We start from the raw sequence: 15,072 nt of genomic DNA on the forward strand, positions 1-15,072 counted from the left end.
CACTATCCTGTCTTCCTATTTCTTTTTTTTTTTTTTAAGATTTTATTTTTTTGTTCATGAAAGACACAGAGAGAGACAGGCAGACACAGAGGGAGAAGCAGGCTCCATGCAGGGAGCCTGACGTGGGACTCGATCTCAGGTGTCCAGGATCACGTCCTGGGCCAAAGGCAGCACTAAACCGCTGAGCCACCCGGGCTGCCCATGTCTCCCTATTTCTAATTACTTTTTGGTGTGTCTGCTTTGAAAACCCGAGATGAACATGTATCCATTTCAAAATATTAATTCTGCAACCTCCTTTCAGTTCTGCTCCACTTCCTTTTCCTAGCCTGTTGGCCTGGCTTCAATCTACAGAAACATTTAATATTGATGGCAGAGGGTAAGCTTGTCTCAAAGGGATGCCTCTTGCAGCAGGGGTTTCTAGACACTGTTGTGACACAATCTGCAGTAGCATTCTATGCCCCTCAAACAGACTTTGGAAGATGCTGCCACAGTGTTTTATTATTAAGGAATAAGTTGCTACTGATTGGCGACATTCTTTATCACATTGCACTCTGTCTATCCCTCAGTCTCTAGGTTATTAAGAGTAATGGATGTTGAACTTTATCAAATGCTTTTCTGGAATCTACTGAAAGCATCCAAGTGGGTTTTTCCATCTTCTTTCTTTTAGTACATCTCCTAGTAAATAATCATCTGCTTATGTTTTTGAGACTGGTCCACACCCAGTGTAATGAGCCCTGTGCTGAGTGCTGTTCTTGCAAATAATTTCCGCCTAGAGAAGAAAGAAAGCGAAGGAAACATGGAGAAGAGCGTGCATGTGTGTGTGTGTGTGTGTGTGTGTGTGTGTACCCGTGTGCACTGCATACCATCTGAACAGCAAGCTAGTATTGTGAATTCATGTGTCACACACAGGGCACACTGAGGACCAGAGGAACTACACATGAATTGGGATAATCACAGAGGGCTTCCTACAGTAGGGCGGCAGAGAAGACTCAGGAACATCTGGATTTGAGTCCTGCCTCATGTAGAGCCCAAAGGCATGCTTTCCTAGCCCATAATTTTCTCTGTAGTAAAACAGAAATAATCATAGAGCAAAAGAGCCCTTCAGAGGCACCCAGCGCAGCCTCCTTCATCTGCAGACGGAAACAGGTTCAAGGGGCGAGCTGATTTGCCCAAGGCCACAAGCCACCCCTATAGCCTTTCTTGGCTCCATGGGGAGGGGAGAGAGAAATAAAGAGAGCTTTGAGATCTTGGGCAAAAAGGAAGGAGAGAACCCCTGGTGCATCATGACTTTCCTGTAATAAACATTCCTCTTGCTACCTTGGGAGGGTCTGAGTCAGGAGGCAGCCGGAGGGCTGGACTCAGGGTGTAGAGGGCAGTGGCCAGAGCCTCTGTGGGGGAGAGGGGCTGATCCTGGAGCCGCCCACTCACACAGCCAGGTCAACGGGGATGTCCCTACCTTCTGTACCAACACACCTGAGCAGATGCACTTGACTGGATTTTGGTGATCATTCACTCATTCATTTGACCAGTATGGAGACCACACTGGGTTAAAGGTTGTGCCTCCAAAATTCATGTTTTTCTTCGAGCCTCAGGATATGAGGTGAAGCCCGTGACCCCTCAGTTCCCACAGCAGTCTGTGGCAGGGCCACACTCCACACCCACGCTGTCTGTATGAGCCTCAACCTCAAGTGGGGTCCATTCCTCTGCACACCCCCGCCTGGCTCCCCCAGGGCCTGCAGCACCTGCCCTCAGTGGAGCCAGCTCCCACTCGCTTTGCAGCTGTGGATGCCAGGGACCCCATGCAGATGGCATCTGCTCTTTGAAAAGGTATTTATCTTTCCACTCACTGAGAGCAAGCAGAGCCATAAAAGGACATGCCCGACGTCAGGTGCGCAAGTGTTCCATAGAGACAGATGTCGTTCACATGCAGGGATGGGGCTGGGCCATTAACTGCCAGGAATACCATCCCCAAAGATCAAGAGGACCAGTACACAGGCCTGCACTGAGCTGGGAGGCCTCAGCCGGATCTCTTCCGATGTCTGGGGAAGCCAGGTGCTCCATAAAAGTAAAAGCAAGGTGGGATCCAGCCCAAGTCTCACCTGAAGTTCTAAGTTGTTGGGGTTTTTTCCTTCCATTTTAATTATTTTTAAGTGCACCATTCACAGGACATTCCCAGTGTTATAAAACCACCACCATGATTTCCAAAACATTTTCTATCATCCCAAGCAGAAGCTCTATACCCACTAAACACGAACTCCTTCCCTGGACCCCCAGTAACCACCATTCTACTTTGGTTCTCTCTCTTTTTTTTTTAAGATTTTATTTATTTATTCATGAGAGAGAGAGAGAGAGAGAGAGAGAGAGAGAGGCAGAGATCCATGCAGGAAGCCTGACTTGGGATTCGATTCCGGGTCTACAGGATCAGGCCCCGGGTGGACACCAAACCACTGAGCCACCCAGGCTGCCCTCCACTTTGGTTCTCGATGAATGTACCCATCCTGGGCACCGTGTATAAGCAGAATCATGCAATACCGTTCTTTTCATTGACTGGCTTCTTTCACCCACCTTAATGTTTCTGAGCTTCACCCACACTTGAGCACATGTCAGAACCTCCCTCCTTTTTTTGTTTTAAGGATTTATTTATTTATTTGAGAGAGAGAGCTTGAATGCAGGAGGGGCAAAGAGAGAGGGAGAGAGAAAATCTCAAGCAGACTCCCTGCTGAGCTCGGGGCCTGATGCAGGCAATCCCACAACCCTGAGATCACCACCTGAGGCAAAATCAAGAATTTGCCTCTCAACCAACTGAGCCACCCAGATGGCCCTCCCTCCTTTCTTATGGCTCAATGATATTCCACTGGATGGACATCCGTGTTTGTCCGTTCATCAGCTGGTGGACAGTTGGGTTGTTTCTACCTTCTGGCTGGTGTGAATAGTGATGCTAGGAACATGGGGTATAAACATCTGCTCATGTCCCTGCTCTCAATGCTTTTGAGTAGAGTAACCTAGGAGTGGAACTGATGGGTCACAGGGTGATTCTGTGTCTAACCCCCAGATTGTTTTCCACCTCAGCCACCCATTTTACCTTCCCACCAGCAGTGTACAAGGCTTCTCATTTCTCCACATCCTCATCAATACTCCTTATTTCCTATTTTTGGATAGCAGCCGAGCCTGAGATTTTAAAAGGAGGAATTCAAAAAGAGTGGCATCTTCCCACTTTATGCCTGCTATTCTGTGCCGAGCTGCAGAGAGTGCCGGTTTTAGAGTCAAGAGAAACTAGTTCCTGCTCTGGGGCTCCTAGCTGTGCAACTCTGGACAAGTAGTTTAGCCACTCTGAGCCTCAGTTATGTCCATTGTAGGAACAGAGCTACGGTGCCAAGTGTCACTTCCTACCCAATGCAAAGCAGTGTATTTGCCACAGGAATGGAAGAGAGGATTTTCATAAACTCTACAGGATGGCATATAGGTGATAGGAAGAGGGGTTGGTTTTAATGTCCCTTAATATAGCTTTTATGATAATGTATGGAAAGGATGGGGCACCTGGGAGACTTGGTCAGTTAAGCATATGACCTCAGCTCATGTCATGAGCCCAGGGTCCTGGGATCAAGCCCTGCCTCAGGCTCCCTGCAGTAGGAGTCTGCTTCTCCCTCTGCTTCTGCCACTTGCCCAGCTTGTTCTCTCTCTCCCTCTCTCTCTCTCTCTCTCTCTCTCTCTCTCTCAAATAAAGAAATAAAATCTTAAAAAAAAAATGTATGGAGTGCAGCCCGGGTGGCTCAGCAGTCTAGCACCGCCTTCAGCCCAGGGTGTGATCCTGGGGACTTGGGATCGAGTCCCATGTCGGGCTCCCTGCATGGAGCCTGCTTCTACCTCTGCTTGTGCCTCTGCCTCTTTCTCACTGTGTGTCTCTCATGAATAAATAAATAAAATCTTTAATTACAGGAAAAAGTAGCAAGATGAAGGAGCAGGGAAAATTCTAGATAATCTGCTGAGGGTGGCCTTGGCTCAAGATAATTACTCGACACGCTCACACACACATGCACACATACTCATACCACTTGAACCTCACCATAGACTCAAAGTTTGTCCCACTCGATTATGTCACCAGATCCAAAGAAGGGACATCCCAACCTGCCAGGTGAGGAAATGGCATCCCAAGGGGAGGGAAAAATCCCACCCAGGGTCACACCACACAGCATAAATGGAGCCCCTGGTGTCCCAGTGCCATCCAGCCAAAGCACAAGATAGCTGTGGACACTGGCCTCCACGCAGGGCGGGTCCCACAGCTAGCCCTTCCTCATCATAAGCAAGCATCTGTCTCTGTCTCTCACACACAGACTGAGGTATCAACCGAGAAGCCAAGGCAGCCCAGGGAATCAAGCCCCAAGAAGGAAACAGGACCCTCTTTCTTCGCTGGCAGAAGAAGCGTGGAGCTTCGTGGGCCCCAGCCTGGTATCTCCATAGTGATAGAACCACAGAGGCTGTGAGGCTAAAAATAAAACCTCTACCTCCTGAAACCCCCCATCTGTTCAGCTCCAGCTGTGTGTGTGTGTGTGGGGGGGTGTTGCCAAACCTTAGTGACACTGGGTGGCCAACATCTAAGCAGCAAAGAAAAGCCCCCCCAAGCCGTGAAAACAGGGAAACAGTCCACCCAAGTCACTGGTACCATAAATTACCATCCATGACACTGCCCTGGAAGAGCCAGTGAAGACTGTCCCCCACAGGGTCCCAAATGGGCTCTGTGTGGGTAAGTGCCAGCAAGCAAAGAGGACCCTGCCCTCTGGGCATGAATGTTCCAGCATGAACAAGTACTCTTTCATGCCAGGCCTTGGGAGGCTCCATGTAAGCCTTGGAAATATGAAGTGTTTCTTCTCCAAGTGCACCTTGCAACAAGTTTGCCCACTGAAAAAAAAAAAAAAGTTTACAACAAGTTTGCCCACTGAAAAAAAAAAAGTTTACATAATGCTTAGATTCCCAAGTGGGCTCTCAAAAGCCTACCTAGCTCCCAAATGGGTCCATGATATGGTAAACTATCTAAAGTAGCAGTGCAGCCTAGAATTTCAGGGCCAGAATGCCCTACCAACTAACTACATGTCCTTGGGGAAGTCACTCTTCCCCTCTGGGCCTGTTTTCTCACCTATACTGTGAGGTTAACTGCAGGAGGACTGTAGGGGAGATACCTTGAGAACTCAGCCACTTGGGCACCCGGCAGGTGGTCATTCTGTTGGCAGGCTAGCCCGATACCCTAACCACTGAACTTCCTCCCACTAGCCACTAGCCGGCAGTTTGCATGAGCAGAAACCCCCTCAATCTCAATCTGCATGAACTTCCACAGTTCAACCCTCTGCCTCAGTTTATATTCCAAGTCATCTGCAACATGGACCACAACTTATGATTCCTAGTACGATCTTAACTATATTACAGCTAATCTTAAAAGTCCTTAGCTTTCTCAAATAAAGCACCATGAATGCCAGCCCTCATTAGCCATCCAGTCCTAGGTTAATAATTAAGCACCTTTAATTGGCGGATATGGAAATATACGGCACAGCTTCCGAGGCACAGCTTCCGAGGCACCACTGCACACGAAGCTAGCCCTAGGATGGTAATGGATTTCTTAAATCAGCTCATAAAGCTAATTCACATCGAAAGTTAATTAGCCTAATGAAGGCAAGTGTGACTTAGTGAATTCCAGACTGACTTTCTGCTCTGACTCAGCCACCCCAGGAGGCTGCCAATGTCATCCCCTTGGCTCTGACTTCCTGGAACACTGAAGGAGCGGCCCAGGGGACAGTGCTTCGGGAGGCCATGTGTCTCCTACTGTTGATCATCAGGCATCAGCAAGTGCTCTGAAGGCTGCCAAGAGGCAGGACACACGGCCATCACCTTCTCCTGGGGCTGGCTCTGAAACCTCTGCAAGGGAGAGAAACTTCCAGCAAGTGGAAGTCACAGATAAGCCCAGGTGGACAGAAGGCCAGGCACCACTAGGCCTCATGTCATCACCGTGCAGGGCAACTGGGAGTCCACCAACCACCCCCACATACGGCATCCCTAGAAGGGAGCATCTCTCTCTACCCCGCTGGATGGATACAGAAACCAAGACCCAGAAAAGTGCAACTGGCAAAGGCCACACCCCTTGGAAATGGTAAAATTCCTGCCTATTAGCTCAGCCATCTCTCACTGTCCCCATCCAGAGCCAGCATCTCACTGGCCCAGAAACAACCCAAGTGTCCCATCAATAGATGAATGGATAAGCAAAATATGACCTATCCATACACTGGAGTATGGTTCAGTCATTTAAAAAAAAAATGCAGTTCTGCACCTTGAGGGCATTCTATTCAGTGGAATAAACTGGTCACAGAAGGACAAATACAGTATGACTCTACTTACACAAGGGACCCAGAGGAGTCACACTTCATTGCAATGAGAGTGGAAGGGTGACCGCAGGGGTTGGGGGAGGGGGAGAGAGCACTGGTACTTCATGAGGACAGGTGAGAATGTTCTGGAGGAGGGTGGTGGTGGTGGCTGCACACCTGTGTGAACATGCTTACCGCTACCAACCTGTACGCTCAAAAATGGCTAAGGTGGTAAATTTGATGTTATGTGTATGTTACCTCACACAGAAAAGGGGATGAAACATGGACCTCTCCCTGCTTCAGTGTGGATGAACCTTAAAAACATTGTTTATGTGGAAGAGGCTGGAAATAAAAGGTCACATATTGTATGACTCCCTCTATATGGGACACACAGAATAGGAAAATCCAGAGACAGAACGTAGATGAGTAGTGACCAGGCATGGGGCGGGGGGGGGGGGGGGGGGGGGGTGATGAGGTGGTGATGTGTGTGTGACTGCTAATGGGTGTTTCCTTCCGGGGGAGATGAGAATATTCTGGAAGTAGCCAGAGGTGGTGCTCGCACAGCACTGTAAAGGTACTCTATGATACTCAATTGTACACTTCAAAAATGGTTAATTTTATGTTTTGTGAATTCCACTTCAATCTATAGGAAGGAAAGGACATCCAGCGGCCCTCCCCGCCTGTTCCCCCACCCCATCCCATGTGCCACATAGGCTGGAACCTCCATTTTCCCTCTGCAACCGGCCCTGAACATAGCCAGAGGCTGGGAATCCTTCTGGGTTATTCCAAACATCAGTCAGGAACAAGCAAGCAAGCAGCCACCGAGGCAGGCAGGTAGGTGAGGCCACCTTCCCATTTCCATGCGCTCGGAGATTTCATGAGGCCCCTTCCCAGGTCCACAACCGGGCGAGACACTCCAAGGAAGACCCCAAACACACACACACAAAAAAAGAGAGATAACTCGGCCTCTGCCCTTGGGAGCCCCACCTGTGGCTGGGTCATCTGGGCCCAGGAGCCGCCCCAAGGTGACAACTGTCCAGGAAGTGGCTTACATAATAGTGTGAGGAGCCGGAGGGATGCATCTCTGTCTGGACCCAGGACCCAAATCCCCCACTCCAGACATATGCCTCTAGGCCGTCTGGGAAAAGCAAACCCTGGAGCACTTGCTGAAGGGACCCTGAGCTAAGCCAGAGGCTCCATATAGGCCCACCTGCACCATGTGCTCCTCGTGACCTGGGGCCACAGGCCTTGGGCTCTCCTGCTTCCAGGAGCCTCGATAAACTAGGATAAACTAGGAAGTCAGGCAACCGTGGTGCAGGTGGGAGACACAAAGCCTGTTAACCCCCTCCTCTTCCACTGCCTTCCTGCTGAGCTCCTAACAGGGCCGCTCTGGGTCCTCGCTCTTGCTCTAATGAGCCTCAGAGTGAGGACAGAGCAAAAGTGGGACAGGAGGAGGGGACAGACACAGACCAAGCTGACCCAGTCCCCGATAAGAACCCAGGGTGGGTGGTAAGTGGGACCTCCCCCCCTTCTAGACAAGCTCACTCTGAACTGTGCCCTTTAAAACACTGCCTGCCCACCCCTACAGGCAGGGGTTGACTGGACCCTATTTGCTGCTGGTAGGAAAACCGCTCTCATTTTAGGGGGATAGACAGAGGCAGGAGACACAGCCAGTGGCCCTGGGCCCCACTTTGTGCCTCTAATTGTGAGCCTCCTGGGTACACAGCTGGCAGACTTGACAACAGGACCTGAATCTGGCCCCAGAGTCACGTACACAGCCAACCCTGACCTCAGAGCACGCAGCCCCGTCTTGGGGACTCTGCTCTCTAAGTTTGTGGAGCTCTTTGGCCTCTTTGGAAAGCAAAAGCTACAGAACAAACAGAAAAGGAATTCTGTTTTCCCCTCTGGGGAAAAAAAAAACCTAAAAGAATAAAAAAAAAAAAAAAAAAAACACATACAAACTCAAACTGAGAAGTATCAGATGCTGTTCAGACTGAACCGGATCAGGAAATACTGATGCAACATAACACAGCACAGGTGTGTAAAAGACATGACCAAACGTGAACATAACTGCAGAATCGGGATCGCGTGAGGTCAAGAGTGAACGTCCTCTGGGGCTGGCCCAAATCACGACCCCTGCAAGTTATGGTGTCGACCTGTGTGAAACAGGGCAGGTGAAAGCACTGGGTGCCAAATCACGACCCCTGCAAGCCCACGTTTCCTCACCTGTAAAATGGGCACAGCAGCATTTATTTGGGTTAAATGAAACACACGGGGCAAAAAACTCTCTGTACCAAACGGTATTACAAAAAGGTGGACAATTGAGAAAGGGCCCTTCACCTCTGGACCTCTGGTCACTGCCTCTCCCAACATGGTCATCAGGCCCCAAATCACCACCAGCCACAGTGCCGCTGGGCCCTGGAGATTCGGAGACAAACAAGCCAAGGTCCCTCAGCCTGAGGAGCACCTGGGCCAGACCAGGTATTCACCCTGTGGCTTGGAGAGGAAAGAGCTGGCTTCTCCTGGCACAGCAGTCTTGGCATCTGGAGAAGTCCATAATCAAGAGTCAACCTAGTTGGGCATGAGACGTGTGCCGTCATTCGCCTAAATCCTCCAAACAGCCGTCCTTCAGCTACCAGGTCACCTGGACAAACCTGAGTGAACTGGATCGGGTGGCCCAGAATTTATAAGCCGGGCTTCGGGTCCACTGCTGTGCCCTCGAGTCTCAACTCTGCTCCATGCCCAATCCTGGGACCTCAAGGTTTCAGGGAAATGGAAAGTCATCCCTCCCTAAGGAAAGGTCAAACCCTTGGACTTGGTTTTTTCTAATGCTCCTTCTGGCTTGCGGGTCTCCCGTTCATAGGCTTCTGAATTCCTTTCTTCCCCCCTGCTGGAAAGTCAGGCGGAACATTCCTCAGGAAGGAGACTTCCAGCCAGGGGGAACAAAGAGGTGAAAAGAAAAATAAGCGAGCGCTATACCCCATGGTCCCCCAGCAGAGCAGGGCGGGCTGAGCTGGTCAGTGACGGCTCCTGAGAGCTCACGATGCTACAGTGAATCACCGAAGGCCTGGAACCAGAATAAAACCCGCCTTATCTATCGTGGTCCCTGTCCCGGACGGAGCTCGGCTGCATACTAATGCAGGATCTGTTAAGCGCCTCCCTTGCTACACTCCCCACAGCAACGGCACAGACGGCGCTGCATCCAGCTACAAATTAATGAGCTCCTTTCCACACTGGGTTAATACAAATCGTGCCCTGGACCAATTAAAGAAGCCACTTCAGAACTTTGCTTGGCTGTCTTGGAAAATGTCACACACACGGGAGGAAAAATGAGGTCTCTGGTGATGCACGTCCAACTGATGGCCGAACGAGTGAGCGTGCTTTCAGAACTCTTGAGGCTTTTGTTATTAATGGTGTTTTAGTGTTGGGTTCTTGAACACATCAAACAAATTTCCTTTCAACTAGTAGTTACCGACTGCCATTGGGGAAGGCTGCAGGCCTCTCCCCCACCTCCCAGATGGTTCAACCACAATAAACGTTTGGCCCGTCAGATGCACAGCACTGGCAAACTAATTGAAATATGCTGCAACAAGCAAACCCAAAATAAATGGGAAGGGATCGACACGGTAGCTGCCGAATTGCCTCCATGTCTGGGCGTCCGATGAACGCCCCCCTCACCACCACCCCACCCCCGCCTTGGTGATATGGTTTCCAAAGGACTTAAATGTTTTTTTCCATTGTGATTACCCAAGAGGGAAAAATCATAATTGCAGAAAATGTTTGGGTTTTTTTACCCACCTCTCATGAAAACACAAGTGAAAAGTCAACTCTTAGAGTGCCAAGAAAAGCAACTGATGCACCCTCCAGTAAGACAGAGGAGGGGAAGGAGGACACAATCACTCAACTGGCCCTGACCGAGTCTTCAGACCTGGCAGGGAAGCAAGCCTCTGCCTCTTGGCCAACCCTGTGCCCATGGAAGCTGTTCTCCATGGAAAATGGGAACGGTCATCTTATTTCTACCTCGACACATTCCCACCCCCACACCTCCATTAAGATGGCTTTTCAAAGGACTACACGGAGACAGCTTGGGGACAGCTCACAGCACCCACGCTGCTGGCCCTCCCTCCACTGGCCTTACACAGGATCCTGGGGACCAATGAGCCCCCCCACCCCTCCCCAGGAGGGGCCAGATTATTTTGTGGACCAAGACAAGGTGAGCCCAGCAGGCTGCAGAGCCTGACTCAGTTCTGGCGGGGCAGCCTTGGGGAAAGAACTGGCAGCCTGCTTCATAGCGTAGCTGATGAGTCAGCCAGACCCTCCAGAGGCCTTGGGGGAAAGCCCCCCAGCTGCCAAAAGAGAAATTTCTGTCCATCACCAGGAACTGCCTCTGCAAGGGGAAACAGAGCCTTGGAGAGAAAACTGAGCAATAATCTGTATTACCTATGTTCCAGCTCTTAACGGGGCACACAAGGCAAAACATTTTTGGAAAGGTTCCCAGGAGCAAGCAGGCCAGGATTTAAGGCCACAGGGAGCCCCACAGTGGCCTGAAACGCCTCCCTAAGTGGATCATTCCTTTGAGATCTCTGGGCTACCTCTGACTCCTCTCAGCAAAGAGCAGTTAGAGGGACCTCCATGGGATGCTGACCCTTCCTTGTGTGTGCTGGGGAGGGGGCACAGGCATCTCCAGCCAGCAGGCTTGTGGACAGGAGAGGTGAGTGCCCTTCTAGAAGCAGGCACAGGGGAGCCAAAGGATGGGGACCTATGCCGAGAACTCTTCCTTTCTCTGGCACTCTGGTACCCAGCAAATACCAGAATCTGCAGCCCCAGCCTCCATTCCCCACCTAGATACTGAGCACCACTGAGGTGCCCTGTGCTAGATGCTGGGGACACCACAGGAATAGACCCGATGACACAGATAGCAGACAAGGTCTCTGCACTGGAGAAGACAGGAGGGGAAAAGAATCTGACCGCAAGGAGGGCCACAGATAAGGAGTAAGAGCCCCGCTGGGGGCCAGCCAGGGGTGGGTGCAAATCCTGGCCCTGCTCAGTAGCCTCTGCGCGCTCGAGCTGGTTATTACGCTTCTCTGACCCCATCTCTTCTGTACAATTCGGGCAACAGTCCGTCATTATCTCTGAGGAATGCTGCGGCATTCAAGTTGAAACAAGTCATTGTGGAAGTGCTTTGCACATACAAGTTGGTCCTCATTATTCATGGACTCCATATTTACAAATTCCTTACTCACTAAAATCAATGCCAACATGTGCAGGGCAGTGAAAAATTTTGAGTCATCCTGTGTGTGTGATCCCAGCTAAGGTTGAACAAGCTGACACCGCCTTTTTCTTTCAGCTCTCAGACCGTAAACTAACGTCCTTTTGGGGTTCTGTTTGGTGCCACGCTTTTCATATTTCTCTGCTTTTTGTTGGCGATTTCACCCTTTGAAATGGCCGAAGCACCATCCCCTATTTCTACCAGGGATGTGTGCCTTGCAGAGGAAATACCTGTGTTCGATAAGCTTCCTTCAGGGGTGAGTGATATACTACTACTGCTGTTGGCTGGCTTCAATGTTAATGAATAACAGTATCTATTAAATAAAGCATCTTAAACAGAAACATAAGACAAGGTTACGTAGTATTGATCGACTGGGAACAAATGTGTGAGCAGAGGCTAGCAGGAACCTAACCCTGTACTTCCCCTAGGACAGTGGTTTTGTGCTCCCTAATATAGTCATTGTGGTACCTTATAGCTGGGTGCACACGTGCCCTATGATACATTATAACTGGAAGTCTTCTGCTCTGCAGGACTAGCATTCCCACGGCTGTAGGTAGGCATGTCTACACCCCACCTATCACAGGGCTCTGAGACAGGATCAGTCTCTGGGGTCCCAGAGTCCCACTGCAGTTTCGGTGACTCTCTGCTTCCCCCCGCACCCTGACTCGCGACCACATTCCCACCACAGGAAAGCTGTGTGAAGGATGAGGGACTTCAGCCAGGAGAGGATGGGAAACTGCTTTTTCCGTGCTCTCCTCCAAGGCTATGGCTTGGGATTTTGATTTGTCTGTTAACAGAACCCTGCCTGTTGGTTAATTTTCTTCCCGTCCTCTGGCAAGGGCAGTTGTTAATATGAGTAATGAAAGCAAATGCCAGCTCTCCTCTCCAACAGTGCTCTCTATGTCTTCGGCCATAAAGCTTGAGCCTGGCTTTGTCATGGTGTTTGCTGGGCTGGGTGTGAGGGAGTCGGTACCCTTATAACCATTTTATGGGAGGAAAAGGCCAAGGTGCAAGCCTGCTGCCATCATCCTTGGTGTCAGGAGAGAGCACTGGGCTGGTAATCAGTGACCTGGGTTCCAGGCTGAAAGAAGAGTCCTGGGCAAGTTGCTTCTCTTCTGTTGGCCTCAGCTTCTAATCCTCACGAGGGTGCAACCCTCCCAACTCCAGCCTTCTCAGGCACTGTCAGGGCTGGAGACAATGTGGAAAAGCATCACTAGCCATCCCACTTTACCCTCCAGACCAATCCTCTCCCTTCACATCAGAACTTTTCTGGTTCTTTACCAGAAAACACCTTTACAGGTGCTGTGGCCATCAAAACTCCACCCATTCAAGGCCTTGTTCAAATACCACCTCTTCCAGGAAGTCAGCCCTGAATGACTTACCCAGAAAGGGCATCTCCTCCTCTGAACTATGCCTGCCATTTAATTTTTTTTTTTTTTTTTTTTTTTTTTTTGCGGGGGGACACCTAGGTGGCTCAGTAGTTGAGCGTCTCTCTTTGGCTCAGTGCGTGATCCCAGAGTCCTGGGATCGAGTCCGACATCAAGCTCCCGGCATGGAGCCTGCTTCTGCCTCTGCCTATGTCTCTGCCTCTCTCTCTGTGAGTGTCTCTCATGAATAAATAAATAAATAAAATCTTTTTTTTAAATAAATACAATTTTTAAAAGATTTTATTTTTTTTAATTTTTTAAATTTTTACTTATTTATGATAGTCACGCAGAGAGAGAGGCAGAGACACAGGCAGAGGGAGAAGCAGGCTCCATGCACCGGGAGCCCGACGTGGGATTCAATCCCAAGTCTCCAGGATCGCGCCCTGGGCCAAAGGCAGGCGCTAAACCGCTGCGCCACCCAGGGATCCCTAAAGATTTTATTTTTAAGTAATCTCTACACCCAACATGGTGCTCAAACCTATGACTGTGAGATTGAATCACATGCCACACTGACTGAGCCAGCCAGGTACCCCGTGCCTGCCCATTTAAGTGACACACACACAACTTGTGTTACCTGTGGGGCACCTCTCCCTAAACACACCAGGAGCTGGCCTAAGTTTTAGGTGCAACATTACTTATTGTATTTAACTCATTTATCTGTCCTGTTTTCCAGAAACCTTTTGTGATGACTTATAAAGAATATAGACAGAGGGGTGTCTGGGTGGCTCAGTTGGTTAAGCGTCCAACTCTTGGTGTCGGCTCAGGTCATGAGCTCAGGGTGGTAAGATGGAACCCTGAGCCAGGCTCTGTGCCTAGGATTCTCTCCCTCTCCTTCTGCTCGTCCTCCCTCCCACCTGTGCACATGCTCTAATACAAAATACATAAATAAAATCTTTAAAAAATATATAGATGGGCAGCCCTGGTGGCTCAGTGGTTTAGTGCCGCCTTCAGTCCAGGGCCTGATCCTGGAGACCTGGGGTTAAGTCCCACGTCGGACTTCCTGCATGGAGCCTGCTTCTCCTTCTGCCAGTCTCTCTCTCTCTCGCTCTCGCTCTGTGTCTCTCATGAATAAATAAATAAAATCTTTAAAAATATATATAGAGAGAGACTTATACACAGAGACAATGAAAATAGGAATAAATATGCTGGGGATCCCTGGGTGGCTCAGAGGTTTGGCGCCTGCCTTTGGCTCAGGGCGCGATCCTGGAGTCCTGGAATCGAGTCCTGCGTTGGGCTCCCAGCATGGAGCCTGCTTCTCCCTCTGCCTGTGCCTCTGCCTCTCTCTCTCTGTGTGTGTCTATCATGAACAAATAAATAAATAAATCTTTAAAAAAAAAGGAATAAATATGCTAACCATGAGGTTCAGTGAATATAGTTACTAGATGGAATACTACATTGTGTACCAATCACCCTGGAAGCCAAGAAGAAAAAGTAACCATGATCCCTCAGAAAGACAGTGTGGGAGGGAAGGGGAGAATCGGGCAGAAATGGGTACATTTCTTTCTCTGAGAAAACGGGGGAAGAATACTACCTAACCTGCAGAGCGCGAGGCAGCCCTGTGCACACGTTGAGTGTGCAGAGTATACACACAATGCATGTCTTCCTTCCCCACCTTCCTTCTCATTGTCCAAAGAGTAGCAACCTAGTTTCCTGCACGGGAGGCAAAGTTTGCCTGGCCCTAAATTCGAAGAGAAATTTTTCCTGTAAGACTATCCGAAGCCTTGAGCAGAGGGTGCAATGCCACTGTTACAGTTTTAGAGCAAAACAGACGTGGCTTTGCCATGGCTCCATTTAATAACACCCCCGGGGACCCAGCAAAAGCTTAATAAAGATCAATGGAGCGAGCTCCAGACGCAATGCCCAGACCGCTTAGCTGCATCCGTGTCCAGGGCAGGGGATCCTGTTAAGCTGGTTTCAGAGTGGCTGTCTGCAAAGGCATTGATCTCATGTAAGCAAGGCTGAAGTGGCGTGCAAGCCCGTGACTGCTGACTCTGACCACCTCTCCCGCCCAGTGCTAAGACCTCAGGAG

The 15,072-nt window shown here is 49.9% G+C and overlaps 1 protein-coding gene across 10 annotated transcripts in view; it reads right to left on the reverse strand.

Annotated features, from left to right (window-relative positions):
• PITPNM2 (phosphatidylinositol transfer protein membrane associated 2) overlaps positions 1-15,072 on the reverse strand; it is a 141,339-nt gene that overhangs the window by 123,459 nt on the left and 2,808 nt on the right. The gene's annotated exons all lie outside the window — the stretch shown is intronic.

This window comes from Vulpes lagopus, chromosome 14, assembly GCF_018345385.1.
Source record: "Vulpes lagopus strain Blue_001 chromosome 14, ASM1834538v1, whole genome shotgun sequence".
Classification (NCBI taxonomy): Eukaryota; Metazoa; Chordata; class Mammalia; order Carnivora; family Canidae; genus Vulpes; species Vulpes lagopus.